Source organism: Bos grunniens, chromosome 23, assembly GCF_055505025.1.
Source record: "Bos grunniens cultivar Pamir isolate PY7600 chromosome 23, Bosgru_T2T1.0, whole genome shotgun sequence".
NCBI classification, from domain to species: domain Eukaryota; kingdom Metazoa; phylum Chordata; class Mammalia; order Artiodactyla; family Bovidae; genus Bos; species Bos grunniens.
In genome coordinates, this window is record NC_141187.1 from 14,778,526 (window position 1) to 14,795,302 (window position 16,777).

At 40.2% G+C, this 16,777-nt stretch overlaps 1 protein-coding gene across 1 annotated transcript in view; it reads right to left on the reverse strand.

Moving 5' to 3' along the window:
* KIF6 (kinesin family member 6) overlaps window positions 1-16,777 on the reverse strand; it is a 410,786-nt gene that overhangs the window by 283,030 nt on the left and 110,979 nt on the right.

Here is a 16,777-nt window from a genome sequence, read left to right on the forward strand (position 1 = left end):
GTGTCAGGAAGCTTGGCTATGCCTCTTTTTTGCCATGTCATAATTCAGTTTCTTACATTAGGTGGTACTGATTTTTCTCCTTCTAATTTTTCCCTTTTGTTCAATTTCATATTACTTCAATCTATGTGACATTTCAAACTGGTTAGCTCACCAATTTAAACACGATGAAAATTGAGGCATCTGTCATCCCTCTGGGAGTTATTCCCTGGTTTTCTTATTAAGGTGAGTTAAAAATTCTCAAGAAGTCTTCTAATAAAATCCTAGTTTATAATTATTATTTTTATGTCCATCAGATATGTTTTTTGACCTTTCTTCTTTTACAACATCACTTTTCCTTCCATTGACTCCTTAGGTTTGGAATTACATTCACTTATTAAAACTCCTCAAGAGACATTTTGGTGCCAATACTGTTTCCTCCCACGTGAATCTTAACACTGTCTCCAGAGCTGGCTTGTCAAAACTCTCCTCAGAGTCCTGTTAGGACTTTCTGGCAACTTCTGGAACACAATTTGGCTAAATTCCTAAGAGTCTTCTTTCAAAGGACTACAAATTCAAGCAACAGAATTACTAAAGAGAGTTCCCTGTTACCTCTTGAGTTTTGCCTTCGTGATCATTTTTAAAATTGTTGAGGAAAGGAAATCTGTAATTCACAAGTGTTGCCAAGTGTCTCTCTGGGTGTCTGCACTCGCTCACAACAGCAGAACTGATGCCAGGAGGTCTGCTGGCATCATCTAGCCTGCCATCATCATCATGCCTCCCTTCAAAGTACCACCAACAAGTGGACATGTGTCACTCACCTACTGACAAAAACACACTTAGAAAACTTTAAAAGTGAAGATTTTGCAAAGCCCGTAATTTTTCAGCCTTCCCTTCTGTAAGGGGACTCTCTGGATTTTCATATGTAATTTGTGGGCACTTAAAATACTAATTGCAGGAAGAAAGTGTAGTTTTTCCAGCCCATCTGTGACCAATATGTCACTAATAATGCAGCTCGTTGCCAAGTTTTGGACTTCTTTTTGTCTCCTTCAATAATACCAATGAGATGGAAAAAGATCTCTTCCCTTAATGGAAACAAGTGTATTTTATTTATTTTTCAACAAGGCTCATAAGTCAGCTTATTAAAAATGCTTTAAGAGTTAAAGAAAAAAGCTTGGAAAATATGAAGGCATTTTTTAAACTGAAATAGATGAATTGTGCTCTATTTTTAGGAACCCTCTTTATTCCTTAAGCTTTATTTCCACTGTGATTCTTCTGAAATGCTTGAGAAGGTTTGGTAAATGCAATCCCTAGGGATACAAAAGTCAGAATTCCTCCTAAATCTACAGATTCTACATCTCAAAGGTGAAAGAAGTTAAGTAATATGGGAAGGAAGATAAAAGCATGAAATGAGTGATGAGACAGTACATCAGAAGTGAGAAAAGAGGAGAGTTCTGTCTTTTACAACATGAAGAAGAAAACAAATTCTTCTACTCTGAGGCAAAGTAACCTGCAATATATGCTGTAAGACCAAGTCAGATACAGAACCATCCTGTGCAAGATCAGAAAAGGGGGAGACGAGGGAGCAGAAAATGATTCAAAGAGGAGGATGCCCACACTCCCTGGGCACCGAAAGACTCCTTTAATCCAGTCATTCTCACCCTGGCTGCATACAGGACCAGTCTTCAGAGCGTAAACCAAACAATACATCAGCACCAGGTGTCCTCTTTAAAGATACTGATTTGAATATTCAAATCAAATATTCAAATCAAATATGGGTGCGGACTGGGTACCAGAGTCTGTAAAGGCTCCAGGTGATTCTATCGTGCAGCCAAGATTGAGAGTTACTGACTTCATCTTTAATGACCATACAAGGTGGACAGATGGGAAGGTTTCTGGTTTCTTTATAGTTACTTTCCACCTAAGCCCAAAGAGGAGAGTTACTCATTTTACTGGTTGAAGTCACTTTGGGTCATATATCTACTAACAGGCAAGGTCCCTGTGAATTTTAAAAAGCTTGTCCTTCCACAGGAAGTTTCCTTTTTTCTACCTCCCTGACCATGCCACTGATGGGTAAACTAAGCCACCCATTAATCACAGCAATAACTAATGCTCAACTGGGGATTATGGATCTTCCTGGACATCCACAGGTTTTATATCATGGCTGAGTCAAAAAATCTAAATGTGATATCATACATAATCTCCTCACCATTACCTCACTGAAATTAAAAAAAAAAAAATGCAGAAAACCAGCATGCACAGAATTCTAAAAGTGTTCAACCTTTTAGATAACCTGAATGGCTCACTGATTCAGGTTACATTTACAAAGAATAGTTAGAAGCATAATATAGGAAGTATGGAATGTCATCGGCAGCATTTGGCTAAATCGCTCAGAGCCTCTGATCTGCAATGTCCTGCAGAAGTGTTATGCTTCTATATTTACTTCCGGGTGCTTGTCCAGCTGTGTCGCTGTGATCACAATTTGCATGTGCTTCAATTTTTCTGCATAGAAATCTCAGTCGTCTTTTGTAACTCATCACCATGTAATTTCTCTGACTCTTTTCTGATTTTTCACTTGAGCTTAGCCAAAAGGATGAGAAGCGATTCTTTTCTGGTTCTGTTTCCCTCACTATTTGCTTATTTTTGCCCACTGAGGTTTTGAAAAGTAAATAAAAAGACAGGTTGGTGTCTAGTTTAGTTTGGCTTCTCTCAGGGTTCTCTCCCTGCTCCAGGCTCATCTGCGGGCACCCTTTAATAAGAAGGCTCTGCCTCTGGCATCTTTCTGGAATCTTCTGTGGTGCAACTTTCTCCAATCAGGGTCTCCCTTGCCAGTTCTTCTCCTCAGATTCTTTCCTGGTTTCTGCCCAATCCCTTGGGCATGAGGCTTTGGACTTTCCCTTATTGCCCTGCCTGCTCTTATTGAAAATTCCTTTTGCACTCACCCTGACAACCCACGTGTCAGCCCCACCCACTCTTACACTTTGCTCAGAGAAGCATGGCCTGAGCTGGGGGTACTTCTTCTTACCTAAATTGGTTAATCTGGGGGTGAGGATGTTTTAAACTCTGCTGTTGGTGGAGAATTTTTCAAAGTCAGAGGAAATAAGAACCATTAGCAAAAGTTTCTTATTAAGTTGCTTCCTTCCCTGCCCCCCACCCCCAACTCCCCAGCTCTCTCACAAATCAATAGCTATTTCCTGAATCCTCAGTCCACTACTCTGTTCTGGCTATAATTTTCATAGCTTGAAAGAGGGCTTTATTGGAGTTTCTTAAATAAACATCTTAATTCCAAGATGGAAACCCCCCAAACTATTTATTTGATTCTCTTTGAAAGGGCCTGTGAATAGTTTTCTCTACAAAATGTTTCTAAAATGTTTAGATTTTGAGCAAGAAGTCCCTGATAGCCTTAACTTGGACCCCTAAGTGGAAAAGTTCTGCTAAGTACACTCAGCCTGTTTAATGATGGGGAAGAAGCAAGCTTTGTGTTTTCTCTGTAAACAGAGAATCTTTTCCATTTGGCTAAGTAGTTGGAATTTTTAGGCTTTCTAACTGACTGGAAGACATATAAGGAGCAATGGCCAAGCTCTTGTTCCCAATAATGGACGCCATCAATGGGAGAACCCTCCCCACTCTCCATCCCACCTCCACGACATTCCAGTACCACCAACTCGCTGAACAGGGACTTTCCAGGAGTTATTACAATGAATCTGGTTTCTCACGTTCGTGTGATAGACAAATACTGCTATGGTGATTTCTATTTTTTTTTTTTACTTGCAGGGGCCCCACGTATTGGTACAGGCCTTGCACTACACAATGGCACCACGTTCAAGATGTTGCAATCCACATCCTGTGCCTGCAGATTTATTATGACACATGCTGGTCAGGGGCAGTTAACTGTCTTCTAACAAAACCAGCATATTACAACAATTTTCCAAAAGATGGCAGGGGTACCTTTTAATAATCACAGGAAGGTGCCATACAGATAAGAGAGAGCCCTGTCTAGTCACCTTGACTTTGAACAGTATCAATATCAAGAGCAGAGGGCCTCATAAAAATGGGAGGGTATCCATGAGGCTCTTCTAAATAACTGAAAGTATCTCACAGGTTGTAAACACAGCCCTGCTATTCATTTCAGTAAAGAGAAAATTCTACAGTTTCATGTTTTTCAACCTCATTCCCTCTCACCCCAACCAACCCATTTTCAGCAGCTCTCTACAGGCAAGATTTGGGGGAAGGGAGGATATACATTTTTAGGAGAAGTATGTAAAAGGAGCCCTCCTTCCTGCATTTAAACAATTTCAAAGGTAGACTTTCTTCAGATTGACTAAAAATCTCAAATATTTCTTCTGTTATAAAATATAAATAATTGAAACATACCACATAAGAAAGTTTTACGAATGTGCAATAAATTTTTCTGTTGGTCTTAATCTAGATAGATTGGGCTAAAAGGATACTTTTTCTATTTAACCACTATTAAGATATTTTGAAAACTCTTCCTAATATCTTGAAAAAGATATCTTTTCTTTCTCATTTTATCTAATATTATACTTTCTTACTGATAAGGAAAATATAGCCAATCACATGACACTTTAGGTTGAGTTACTTATTTTAGCCTACAAAGTACCAGGTTCTCAACCAAATATTTAAGGAAGATGTTAAACCAACTATCTACAATTTTGTTCAAAAGAGAGAAGGAAATACTTCCTAACTCATACTATGAGGCCAGCATTACACTTTTACCAAAACCAGACAAAAACGTAATGAGTAAACAAAACTCTAGACCATATCTCTCATTAATATAGATGTAAAAATCCTCAATAAAGTATTAGCTAATCAAATCCAACAATGTATAAAAAAATTATACCCATGACTAAGTGGGATTATCTCAGATATATAAGGTTGGTTCAACATTCGAATATCAGTCAATACAATCCATCATATCAATGAACTAAAAAAGAAAATCACACATAAGCATATTAATAGATGCTGAACAAACATTTGAAAAATTCAACGCCCATTCATGACAAAAAACTCTCAGTAAACTAGGAATAGAGAGGATCCTTCTCAACCTGATAATCTACAAAAAAACCTACAGCTAACATCATAGTTAATGGTGAGAAACTCAAAGCTTTCCTAGTAATATCAGGTACAATGTTAGGCTATCCCCTCTCATCATTCCTTTACAACATTATACTGGAAGTCCTTGTTAGTGAAATAATTTAAGAAAAGAAAATAAAAGCTATACAGATTGGGGGAAAAAAAACATAAAGATGTCTTTGCTCACAGATGACATGCGGAAAACCTGAAAGAACTGATAAAAAAACTCCTGAAACTAATAAGTGATTATAACAACACTGCAGGATACAAAGTTAATATATAAAAAATCAATTGTTTTCCTATATAACAGCAATTAACAAGTGGAATTTGAAATTAAAAGCACAAAGCCATTTACCTTAGCACTTAAACAATGAAATGTTTAGATATAAATCTAACAAAATATGCCCACCATTTATAGGAGAAAAATTACAAGATTCTAATGAGAGAAATCAAAAAACTAAATAAATGCAAGGTTTTCCATGTTCATGGGTAGGAAGACTCAGTCCTGTCCAGATGTGACTTCTTTCCAACTTGATATACATATGCAATGAAACCCCAATAATCCCAGCACATTATTTTGTGTATATTAACAAAATGATTCTGATGTTTATATGGAGAGGCAAAAGACCCAGAATAGCAAAAACAAAATTTAATGAGAAGAACAAAGTTGGAGGACCAACACTCCCCAACTTCAAGACTTACTATAAAGCTGTAGTAATTAAGATAGTGTAGTACTGATGAAACACAGAATTCAGAAACAGACTCATGTAACGACAGTCAGCTGATCTTTCACAAAAGATATCAAGGCGACATAATGGCACAAAGACAATCTCTTCAAAAAGTGGTTCTAGGACAACTGGACCTCCACACACAAAGAAATGAATCCAGACACAGACTTCATACCACTCATAAAAATTAACTCAAAATGAATTACAGACCTAAATGTAAAATGCAAAACTATAAAACTCCTAGAAGGTAACACGGGAAGAAAACCCAGATGGCCTTGGGTACGGTGACATCTTTTTGGATACAACACTAAAGACATTATCCTTGAAGGAAATAACTGATCATCATTAAAATTAAAAACTTATGTTCTGCAAAAGACAATGTCTGAAGACATAGAAGATAAGCCACAGACTGGAAGAAAACATTTGCAAAAGACACATCCGGTAAAGGACTGGTATCCAAACTATACAAAGAACACTTAAAGCTCAACGATAAGAAAACAAGGAACTCAATTTAAAAATGGGCCAAAAACCTTAACAGACACCTCACCAAAGAAGATGTACAGATGGCAAATAAGCATATGAAAAGATGTTCCACGTCGCATGTCATCAGGAAAATGGAAATGTAAAAAATAATGAGATACCAGTACACACCTATTAAAATGGCCAAAACCTGGAACACCAATGACATCAAATGCTGGGATGTAAAGCAACAAGAATGCTCATCTATTGTTGGTGGAAATGCAAAAATGGTACAGCCATTTTGGTAGTTTCTCAAAAAACTAAACTATTCCTATCAACCCCAAACTTAGAGGCAACCAAGATGCCCTTCACCTAATGGAGAAACTTTAGTACAAACAAACAATGGGACACTATTCAGTGCTAAAAAGAAATGAACTATCAAGCCATGAAAAAACACGGAGGACCCTTAAATGCATTTTACTAAGTGAAAGAAATGAGTCTGAAAGAGCTATATACAGAATGATTCCAACTGTGTGACATTTTGGGAAAGGCAAAACTATGGAGATAATAAAAAGAGATAATAAAAAGATTAGTGGTTGCCAGGGGTGGAGGTATGGGGTAGCGATGACTAGGCAGAGTGCAGAGGATTCAAAGTCAGTAAAAACACTGTGTATTATCATGACGGGTGCATGTCATTATAAATTTGTCCAAACTTGTGGAATGTTCAACACCAAGAGTGAAAATCTATGACAAATTATGGACTCTGGGTTGTTTTGATGTGTCTGTGTATGTCCATTCTTGGTAACAAGCATGTCATTTTGCTGACTGATGCTGGTAATGGGACAGGCCATGCATGTGTGTGAGGAGGAGACATAAGGGGCATCTCTGTACCTTCCTCTCAGTTTTGTTGTGAACCTAAAACTAAATACTTTATCAAGAAAAAAAAAAAAAGGTCCAACTGAAAGCTGCTGCTGCTAAGTCACTTCAGTCATGTCCGACTGTGCAACCCCATAGATGGCAGCCCACCAGGCTCCTCTGTCCCTGGGATTCTCCAGGCGAGAACACTGGAGTGGGTTGCCATTTCCTTCTCCAATGCAAGAAAGTGAAAAGTCAAAGTGAAGTTGCTCAGTCATGTCCGACTCTTAGCGACCCCATGAACTGCAGCCCACTAGGCTCCGCTATCCATGGGATTTTCCAGGCAAGAGTACTGGAGTGGGGTGCCATTGCCTTCTCCAACTGAAAGCTGCAAAACATTTTTTTTTTTAACTGAAGTATAGTTGATTTACAGTAGTATACTAGTCTCAGGTATACAACAAGGTGATTCATTATTTTTATAGTTTTACTCCACTTAAAGTTACTGCACAATATTGGCTATATTCCCTGTGCTGTACAATATCAGATCAGATCAGATCAGTCGCTCAGTCGTGTCCGACTCTTTGCGACCCCATGAATTGCAGCACGCCAGGCCTCTCTGTCCATCACCAACTCCCGGAGTTCACTCAGACTCACGTCCATCAAGTCAGTGATGCCATCCAGCCATCTCATCCTCTGTCATCCCTTTCTCCTCCTGCCCCCAATCCCTCCCAGCATCAGAGGCTTTTCCAATGAGTCAGCTCTTCGCATGAGGTGGCCAAAGTACTGGAGTTTTAGCTTTAGCATCATTCCTTCCAAAAAAATCCCTGGGCTGATCTCCTTCAGAATGGACTGGTTGGATTTCCTTGCAGTCCAAGGGACTCTCAAGAGTCTTCTCCAACACCACAGTTCAAAAGCATCAATTCTTCAGCACTCAGCCTTCTTCACAGTCCAACTCTCACATCCATACATGACCACAGGAAAACCCATAGCCTTGACTACACGAACCTTTGTTGGCAAAGTAATGTCTCTGCTTTTGAATATGCTATCTAGGTTGGTCATAACTTTCCTTCCAAGGAGTAGGCGTATTTTAATTTCATGGCTGCAGTCACCATTTGTAGTGATTTTGGAGCCCAGAAAAATAAAGTCTGACACTGTTCCACTGTTTCCCCATCTATCTCCCATGAAGTGGTGGGACCAGATGCCATGATCTTCGTTTTCTGAATGTTGAGCTTTAAGCCAACTTTTTCACTCTCCACTTTCAGTTTCATCAAGAGGCTTTTGAGTTCCTCTTCACTTTCTGCCATAAGGGTGGTGTCATCTGCATATCTGAGGTTATTGATATTTCTCCCGGCAATCTTGATTTCAGCTTGTGTTTCTTCCAGCCCAGCGTTTCTCTGCATGTACTCTGCATAGAAGTTAAATAAACAGGGTGACTATATACAGCCTTGACGAACTCCTTTTCCTATTTGGAACCAATCTGTTGTTCCATGTCCAGTTCTAACTGTTGCTTCCTGACCTGCACACAGGTTTCTCAAGAGGCAGGTCAGGTGGTCTGGTATTCCCATCTCTTTCAGAATTTTCCACAGTTTCTTGTGATCCACACAGTCAAAGGCTTTGGCATAGCCAATAAAGCAGAAATAGATGTTTTTCTGGAACTCTCTTGCTTTTTCCATGATCCAGCGGATGTTGGCAATTTGATCTCTGGTTCCTCTGTCTTTTCTAAAACCAGCTTGAACATCTGGAAGTTCAGGGTTCACATATTGCTGAAACCTGGCTTGGAGAATTTTGAGCATTACTTTACTAGCGTGTGAGATGAGTGCAATTGTGCGGTAGTTTGAGCATTCTTTGGCATTGCCTTTCTTTGGAATTGGAATGAAAACTGACCTTTCCAGTCCTGTGGCCACTGCTGAGTTTTCCAAATTTGCTGGCATATTGAGTGCAGCACTTTCACAGCATCATCTTTCAGGATTTGGAATAGCTCAACTGGAATTCCATCACCTCCACTAGCTTTGTTCGTAGTGATGCTTTCTAAGGCCCACTTGACTTCACATTCCAGGATGTCTGGCTCTAGGTCAGTGATCACACCATCGTGATTATCTGGGTCGTGAAGATCTTTTTTGTACAGTTCTTCTGTGTATTCTTGCCATCTCTTCTTAATATCTTCTGCTTCTGTTAGGTCCATACCATTTCTGTCCTTTATCGAGCCCATCTTTGCATGAAATGTTCCCTTGGTATCTCTGATTTTCTTGAAGAGATCCCTAGTCTTTCCCATTCTGTTGTTTTCCTCTATTTCTTTGCATTGATCACTGAAGAAGGCTTTCTTATCTCTTCTTGCTATTCTTTGGAACTCTGCATTCAGATGTTTATATCTTTCCTTTTCTCCTTTGCTTTTTGCTTCTCTTCTTTTCACAGCTATTTGTAAGGCCTCCCCAGACAGCCATTTTGCTTTTTTTGCATTTCTTTTCCATGGGAATGGTCTTGATCCCTGTCTCCTGTACAATGTCATGAACCTCATTCCATAGTTCATCAGGCACTCTATCCATCAGATCTAGGCCTTTAAATCAATTTCTCACTTCCACTGTATAATCATAAGGGATTTGATTTAGGTCATACCTGAATGGTCTAGTGGTTTTCCCTACTTTCTTCAATTTAAGTCTGAATTTGGCAATAAGGAGTTCATGGTCTGAGCCACAGTCAGCTCCTGGTCTTGTTTTTGCTGACTGTATAGAGCTTCTCCATCTTTGGCTGCAAAGAATATAATCAATCTGATTTCGGTGTTGACCATCTGGTGATGTCCATGTATAGAGTCTTCTCTTGTGTTGTTGGAAGAGGGTGTTTGTTATGACCAGTGCATTTTCTTGGCAAAACTCTATTAGTCTTTGCCCTGCTTCATTCTGTACGCCAAGGCCAAATTTGCCTGTTATTCCAGGTGTTTCTTGACTTCCTACTTTTGCATTCCAGTCCCGTATAATGAAAAGGACGTCTTTTTTGGGTGTTAGTTATAAAAGGTCTTGTAGGTCTTCATAGAACCGTACAATATACCCTGTAGCTTTTTTTTTTTTTTTTGTACCTCTCAATCCCCAAAGCTGCGAAATATCTTGAGTTACTGTTATGATGAATTCTTGTCTTGATATACACATTAACTTCTTTCTTCTCAATTGGTAAACATCCTTTCCTTAATACCATCATTATTATTTCTAGTGATCATATTATCAGACTTGAACTCTGGTCTTTTGATTTCCCCCAGAACTTAATCAACCACCTAAGCTAACTGTACTAGCACAAGTCTGGCCTTGCAGAGGTGCCAGCAACCTGTATATGATTTACCCCGCCTGAAGAGGAGCAACATGGAAATGAGTCATTTAATGTACGTCAGTCCCCCACGTATGAACTAATTCTGTTCTCAGAGTATGTCTGTAAGTCCAAAAAAATTAGCCGAGGGCCCCCACTAACACAGTCAGCTATACAGTACTGTGTAATAGGTTTATAATACTCTTCACACAAATAATACCTAAAAAACAAAAAATAAAGAGAACACTTCAAATCTTACAATACAGTACTTTGAAAAGTACAGTGGTATAGTGCAACAGCTGGCATCCAGGGGCTGGCATCGATGCAAGAAGAGTTACCGACTGGAGGAGGCAGAGGAGGTGCGAGATGGTGGCCTGAAGGATCGTCACCAACAGGAGATGGAGGGCGAGCTGCAACGTCACTCATGCCTGACGCTGATGGCACAGGTTCTGATTCCTCGATGGATTCAACTCTATCTACTCTCTTGAAAAAACGATCTAGTGATGTCTGGGTACGTGTGTGCTAAATCGCTTCAGTCGTGTCCGACTCTTTGCGACCCTGTGGACTGTGGCCCATGGTAGCCAGTAGTAGCTGTTTTTCTCTTGTCGCAGATGACTGCATTCTGAGCGGCTGCTACAGTGCTTGTGTACCATTCTACCTTCGGGTCTTGTGCCTCGAAAACTAGCAGAGCCCCTCAAATAAAGAAAACCCCCTTGCGTTTCCTGCATCATGAATCTCTTCTGTTCTTCAGTTACTTCTTCCTCTTGTCCTGCTTTGTCCTTTCTCTGGGCCTCCATTTCCATCAGGTCTTCATTAGTAAGCTCCTCATGTTGCACAGCAAGGAGTTCAATGAAGTTGTCCTCTTGCAGAACTAGCTTCAGCTTCTCGCTGAGGGTCACTAAGTCGCTGAAGACCTTTTTGGACTTCTCATCCACCTTTTCAAGTCCACGCAAACTGTGAGCAAACTGCAGGCAAAGGTTCTTCCAAACCCCATTCATGGTGATGACCCTAACTTCATGTCAAGCAAAGTCAATATTTTTTGTGGCCTTGTACATGTTATAGTCTTTCCAAAATTGTTGTGAGGTTGTTCCTGATTCATCACTCGCCTTCACTGTCTGACGACAAGTGTGACGTAAATAATATTTCCTGAAAGTCGCTATAGCTTCTTGGTCCACAGGTTGGATGAGTGATGCAGCATTTGGTGGCAGATGCACTACTTTGACCTTGGGATGAAAGTCATCCATGGATGGGGGTACCCCAAACATTGTCAAGCAGCAAAAGAATGTTGAGTGGGATGTCCTTCTCCAAGCAATATTTCTCTACCTCCAGGATAAAGTGGTGGAAAAAACCAGTCCGGGAAAATGGCCTGTATAACCCAGGCTTTGGAGTTAACCGGAAGTGACTTGTGCAGCTATGTTTTTAGGGCTCTTGTGTTTTCTGAACAGTAAACTAAGAGTAACTTCAGTTTCATGTTGCTGGAAGCATTGCCACCAAACAACAGAGCTAGTCTATCCCTTGCTGCTTTATAGTCTGGCATCCCTGGTAGCTCAGACAGTAAAGCCTACAATGCAGGAGACCCAGGTTCAATCTCTGGGTCAGGAAGATCCCCGAAGAAGGAAACGGCAACCCACTCCAGTATTCACGCCTGGAAAATCCTATGGACTGAGGAGCCTGGTGGGCTACATCCCTGGGGTCGCAAAGAGTTGGACATGACTGAGCAACTGCACTCACTCACTCAGCCTGGCATCAAGTTTTCCTCCGTACTGCTGTAACTTCAGTCTGGCATCCTCTTCCAATACAGTCCTGTCTCACCCACATTAAAAACCTGCTCTGGTAAATATACACCTTCATCAAAAATTTCTCAAAGCATTTCAGGGAATTCCCAGGCAGCTATTGTATATGCACTCACCATCTCGCCACTTACTTTTACATTAAAAAGGTTGACTGTAGCCTTGAATGGATGAAACCAGCCATGGCTGGCTTTAAAAGATGCACCCTCTGATTCTTTGCCATGTTTCTTCTTCAGTTCAGTTCAGTTCAGTCACTCAGTCATGTCTGACTCTTTGCGACCCCAAGGCCTGCAGCATGCCAGGCTTCCCCCATCCATCATCAACTCCTGGAGCTTACTCAAACTCGTTCCATAGAGTCAGTGATGCCATCCAATCATCTCATTCTCTGTCATCCTCTTCTCCTCCTGCCTTCAGTCTTTCCCAGCATCAGGGTCTTTTCAAATGAGTCAGTTCTTCACATCAGGTGGCCAAAGTATTAGAGTTTCAGCTTCAGCATCAGTCTGTTCAATGAATATGCAGGACTGATTTCCTTTAGCATGGACTGGTTGGATCTCCTTGCTGTCCAAGGCACTCTCAAGAATCTTCTCCAGCACTAAGTTCAAAAGCATCAATTCTTCAGTGCTCAGCTTTCTTTATGGTGCAACACTCACAGCCGTACATGACTACTGGAAAAACCATAGCTTTGACTAGACGAACCTTTGTTGGCAAAGTAATGTCTCTGCTTTTTAATTTGCTGTCTAGGTTTGTCATAGCTTTTCTTCCAAGGAGCAAGTATCTTTTAATTTCATGGCTGCAGTCACCATCTGCAGTGATTTTGGAGCCACCCCCCCAAAAGTTTCTCCTTCAAGTCTTCATAAAGGCTTTTAGCTTCCTCTTGAATCAGCATTAAGCTGAGCAGGATTCAAAGCTGGTGCTGATCCTACATCTACACACTGAGAAGTTTTTCCGTCTTCTTTATAACTTTTCCATGCTTCTTCAATATTATTGTCAACATCATTGGCATAGCAGACTTCACATGTTCCGTCATCTTGTCTGTGTTCTTTATAATTATGCCAACTGTTGAATAATTCATGTTATAGGAACAAGCAATGTCTACCATATCTCACTCTACTCTCTCAGTTATTTACTTTATCATTTCCATTGCTATCACTTGGCACCTCTTAGTGGTACCAGCTACATCACCACTGCTTTTACACTTGTTTCTGAACATCTTGGGACTGAAATAAAGATACTAAACTACTGTACTATATACCTGTGGTGTGTGTGCTCAGTTGCTCAGTTGTGTCTGACTCTTTTTCGACCCCGTGTATTGTAGCCTGCCAGGGCTCCTCCGTCCATGGAATTTTCTAGGCAACAATACAGGAGCAGGTTGCCATTTCCTTTTCCAGGGGATCTTCCCAATCCAGGAATCGGACTTGCGTTCACATCTGCATTGGCAGGTAGATTCTTTACCACTGCACCATCTGGGAAGCCCGCTCTCTATAGTACTGTACACAAAAGCACACCTGCGTGTAGACGATGCACACACGTGACAATGCATGCCAGACGTGTGAACTTATGACTGGACGTGCAAATGAACGTTAGCATCGTTAAAAGTTCACAAGGTGAAAGCTTGAATGTAGTGTATCCTACATAACTCAAGAATGCCTGGTGTCCATGTGGCAACAACTCCCAAGAAGCTTCTGCTTCTTGCTGTGCTTAGGCTCCCGGATGCTATGAAAACAAGTATCATCAAAACAACTCAAGAAATAGACCTGCTGGCTACTGCTATTGAGATGCAAAACCAAAATGAGAATTATCCATGGTAGGCAAAAACAGAACCAGATTAGGTACAATTAATGTGTAGGAGAAGCAACACCTTTCTCACCAGTGGTTATATTAATTTATTGGCTATTATCATTTAATTATTTCACTAAGATTTAGCATGTATATGAAACATTCTTTGTTTTTTCTCAAAATTGTATCCAAATATGATAACAATTTAGACTGCTAATAACTTAATCGGATCATCTTTCTATATTATCTTAGATTAACCAAACTTCTCCCACCCAAACAATATCACATCGTAACAATTAACAGACAGAATGGCTCCCAAGTGTAACATAGGTAGGCATGACTTACAAAGACTCATCTATTGCCTACAGCAACCACCATTTGCATGATTTTCCAGAAGTAAATATTTAACAAAAAAAACTACACTTGTTACCTTCCCTCTAATACTAATACCCTTTGCTAATTTCCAACTACATTCAGCTGCCACATTCCTTTTATTAATGCTCCAGGCTCACAAATAATTCATCATTGAATGAAATGTCTTGTTTGGCTTAAATCCATATGGTAATTACAAAGCCATACACTAAAATTATCTTCTTCAGTGCTACTAACATTTTTTTTTCAAGGAAAATCATTTTCCTCCCATTTTCACTAATACTTGCTTTCTAGTTTAGAGTTTATAGTTTCAGTATCACAAATTATGTGCTCAAGTTTTCCACATTTGGGGAAATTACAGAAATAAATAGAACTAGAGGCAATGGATTTGCAATTTTGGAAAAACATAGCATTTCCTCTGCCAAACAAATAGCTTTATACACCTCTAAGTTTACTCTATGGCATTTTACAAGTTCTGAGTTTATTTACTTTCAATACTTTCATTTTAATATAAACTTTATTATTTTTCCAAGTATAAAAGGAATACATGCTTCTTGTAAAAAAAGTTTGAAAATTTTAAAAGTAGAAAGAATTTTAAAAGAGTCCCATCACAAGGACAATGTCAACTACAAATTGACACTTGCCATCTACTTCTACAATGATTAAATCATGAGCTGCTGTAGCTGCTGACCTTCAACAACCCCCGAAAAGAGTTCAGGGTGGAGAGCAGAAATGAGGGAAAAATTGGCAGGACAGGTCTTCCTGATTGATATTTTCAGGAGCTGATTTTATGATCCCAATTTTTGTATCTCCTCATATCTAGGAAAGCACCAAAATCCTACATGGTGACGAGCGTTCCTCATGACTAGCAAAAGCATCACAAAACTAGGAGAAAACTGGGGAAAATATGTGCTTGATTGTATGTATTCCCCCTTCACCAAAATCACTCATATACTCATCTTTCACCACCATCCTCACCACCCCCGCCTCTTTGGAGCAGCTTCTCAGAGCTATCTGAGGTTCTGTCTCCCAGGCTGCCGCCCTCATTTTGCCCCAAATAAAACTTAACTCACAATTCTCACATTGTGCATTTTCTTAAGCTGACAACAATGACACACATATTGATATGATTCCTCAATTTCCTTGTTATACCGCTTAATATTAATCATGCTATTTTCCTTTGACTATTTTTGGATACAAGTGCAAGAAAAGGAGTGGGGGGGTCTCCATGGTTGGATTTTCCCCCTAAGTAACTAAGTGTGGCTCACAGTGCAGGTTGCCTGTATGGGGTCTGATGTCCCTTTCACCCTCTAAGGCTCTGATTTTGTTCAGGGAATTATTTTAAAACACTAGTTTTTCCCTGACTCCCTTGCAACCACAGCTGGCCATGTGACTTGATTCTGGTTAGTGATAAGTAGGTGAAAATCAATGGGCAGAGCTTCTGGGAAGACTGTTAAAGGGGCAGCCTTAACCAATGATTTTTTTTTTTCCTTTTCTCTTCCAGGAATGTGGGCGTGGTGTGGAAGGAAACTCAGGCATTTTGCAGACTGAAGTCACCTGCTGAGATGGCTCAGCAGAAAGGCACAAGGAAGGCCCTAAGGCCTCCCGAAGCTTCCCAGGCAGCCCTGGCTGCAATCTACAGAACCCTTACTGTGCTCCAGCAGTTGACGGGGAAAGAAGGAACTGTTTGGTTAAGCCACAGTAAACTGGACTGTTGTTACCCAGTTATTAGTTGATTCACTAACAGAAATGTCTAGTATCACTGACTGAATAACTCTTCCCTCTATCCACATTAAATAGTAACATGGTATAGGATCTGATTCTGTTTTATCTGTTCTTCACCTGTATAATTTTCAAGCAGTATAACATGATTTCGTTATTAGGGTTTTTACCTCATTGGGGCAGGAATCCCTAGAAGAAATGGAGCAGCCATCATGGTCAACAAAAGAGTCTGAAATGCAGTACGTGGATGCAATCTCAAAAATGACAGAATGATCTCGGTTTGTTTCCAAGGCAAACCATTCAATATCATGGTAGTTCAAGTCTATGCCCCGACCAGTAACACTGAAGAAGCTGAAGTTGAACAGTTCTATAAAGACCTATAAGACCTTTGAGAACTAACACCCCCAAAAGATGTCCTTTTCATTATAGGGGACTGGAATGCAAAAGTAGGAAGTCAAGAAACACCTGGGGTAACAGGCAAATTTGTCCTTGGTGTACAGAATGAAGCAGGGCAAAGGCTAATAGAGTTCTGCCAAGAGAATGCACTGGTCATAGCAAACACCCTCTTCCAATAACACAAGAGAAGACTCTACACATGGACATCACCAGATGGTCAACACCGAAATCAGACTGATTATATTCTTTGCAGTCAAAGATGGAAAAGCTCTATACAGTCAGCAAAAACAAGACCAGGAGCTAACTGTGGCTCAGACC